The 2,500-nt window shown below is 54.9% G+C and overlaps 1 pseudogene; it reads right to left on the bottom strand.

Moving 5' to 3' along the window:
• Window positions 1-1,828: 1,828 nt before the first annotated feature.
• The window catches only part of LOC143154621 (large subunit ribosomal RNA), a 2,865-nt pseudogene continuing 2,193 nt past the window's right edge, over window positions 1,829-2,500 (bottom strand).

Genomic DNA, 2,500 nt, shown 5'->3' with positions numbered 1-2,500 from the left:
ATCTTCCTTGCTGCGGAGCTTCTGTGGCGTTTGACGTCGCGGTCGTTTCTTCGGCCGTCATTCAACACTCAGCTCAGAACTGGCACGGACTAGGGGAATCCGACTGTCTAATTAAAACAAAGCATTGCGATGGCCCCCAAGAGTGTTGACGCAATGTGATTTCTGCCCAGTGCTCTGAATGTCAACGTGAAGAAATTCAAAAAAGCGCGGGTAAACGGCGGGAGTAACTATGACTCTCTTAAGGCAGGGGCAGTGACGGTGTAAGGCAGGGGCAGTGACGGTGTAAGGCAGGGGCAGTGACGGTGCACCTTACTACTAGCCATTTGTAAGAGAAAAAAAAAATTTTTTTCCAATTTCTAGGTTCCAAACGTCACCAACTCGTAGCCATTAGACTTGCCAGGTTGTAGGTGCACTTACTGAGGAGACCAAGCGACCTGACGGCCGCCCAACCTCCCTCCTATTTACTGATCCGGAGGACCTTCAGGCCTCCAGATTAACGGCACTACGTACCTCTTCACCAAACTGGAGACTAAGTCTCCCTCTCCAAGCTACCACTTACAATGGAGCCTGGTCCAGCGGCCGACAGACCGCCTGGTCTCCTAGCTCGGGAAGGTGGGGTCGCCGGGCCCATACAGTGTGCACCGTCACTGCCCCTGCCCCAAAGAGAGTCATACCTTAAGAGTCTACTTTTGGCTTTTTAGGCAAAGGCGGCGCGGGGTTCTTGTCACCCGCAGGCTTCGCCTTGCCTCTTGAGTCTTTGCTAGGGGAGGCGTGTTTCTGTCCCTCCCCAGCTTCCTCCTTCTTCTTCATTTTTGGGGACGACGTGCCGGGAGCACCTGCATCGTCGACCTCCTTCTTTACTACTACCGCGTCGCTCTTGAGAATCTCAAGAACGACCACGGGTTGGTCTGTGGTTTGGGTTTGTATTTGTGATGCCATATTTAGTTTCGTCTTTTCATCCCGCTGCATGTCCCAGCCTCCTCGGACCCTCAAATGGAACCTGGCTCCGCCAGGTTAGGACATTACCCAGGATATAGTCCGCGTTCCAAGGCCGACCGGGTCTCCCCGGACTCCAAGGTCCCCTTCCTCGCCCAATATAGAACCCACTCGCCGAGACGCATGGTCGTTCCAAGCCGATTGACTAGGCAAAGAGCTGCTTTTCTCGCCTAGCCGCCCGTCTAGTCGAAGCAGTGGCCAAAGGTACGTGTTGGGTGCACACTCTCCCGCAGGACAGGGCCCCCTCAGATCCCAGGACCCACCTTTCCGACGACACGGGTCGCCCCGCACGGCAAACACGGGGGGGACAAACCTCAGCAGTTGCCCCCTCTGCTTCGCTACGTTCGGTTTAGCGATCCCGTTGAAACGGGACCTCCAGTGGGACCGCGTGGAGGTACGCAACGTAACTTGAACATGACCTCGGGCATCATGTCCCGAGTAAAACGGCCGGGCTGGGGAGCATCGACCCTTGGCTCACCTGAGTCCCAACCCAAACTTTCGCTCGATAGCTTCACAGTTCTGTTGCTTTCCCGATTGCCAGCGGCGAGTTTGCTGTTTTTCAGCGTGACGGGTGTTCGGTCTATTATTATTTTACTCGCCGTGGCGCCTTCACTTGCTGCGCACTCTTTCCACTGTATTTGCATTTGTAGACGTTTCTAGGTGGGAGTACGCAGCATCCGATCGGGAGGTTTCGTCATTGCCGAAGCCGGTGCCAGCTCCGGCTCGGTTTGAGCGTGTTTGGGCCGTAAAGGACGATTTTTTGGACTTTCGGCGAGCCAGGGGATGCTCTACCCCTGCTCCTGCAACCCCGGGTTCTGGTCTCCGTATTCCTACTTCATTGACCTAGCCCTTGAATTACTCCCCACCAGTAGATAGGGACAGAGGGAATCTCGTTAATCCATTCATGCGCGTCACTAATTAGATGACGAGGCATTTGGCTTTAAGAGAGTCATAGTTACTCCCGCCGTTTACCCGCGCTTTTTTGAATTTCTTCACGTTGACATTCAGAGCACTGGGCAGAAATCACATTGCGTCAACACTCTTGGGGGCCATCGCAATGCTTTGTTTTAATTAGACAGTCGGATTCCCCTAGTCCGTGCCAGTTCTGAGCTGAGTGTTGAATGACGGCCGAAGAAACGACCGCGACGTCAAACGCCACAGAAGCTCCGCAGCAAGGAAGATCCGTGAGAGGCCAAGGCACGGGACCGAGATCGGATCCCGGTAACAGTAATGATACCGTTCACCTCGCCCAGGCCCGGCACGTCAGCCAGACTCACTTCTCGACCAAGCCCGACACGCCCCGCTCCTCAGAGCCAATCCTTATTCCGAAGTTACGGATCCAATTTGCCGACTTCCCTTACCTACATTAATCTATCGACTAGAGGCTCTTTACCTTGGAGACCTGCTGCGGATATGGGTACGAACCGGCGCGACACCTCCACGTGGCCCTCTCCTGGATTTTCAAGGTCCGAGGGGAAGATCCGGACACCGCCGCAACTGCGGT

The sequence above is a fragment of the Ptiloglossa arizonensis genome, unplaced genomic scaffold (assembly GCF_051014685.1).
Source record: "Ptiloglossa arizonensis isolate GNS036 unplaced genomic scaffold, iyPtiAriz1_principal scaffold0217, whole genome shotgun sequence".
In the NCBI taxonomy this organism is placed as follows: domain Eukaryota; kingdom Metazoa; phylum Arthropoda; class Insecta; order Hymenoptera; family Colletidae; genus Ptiloglossa; species Ptiloglossa arizonensis.
Note: the sequence above shows the minus strand (reverse complement) of the source record. Positions and strands in the feature narration are given on the sequence as shown.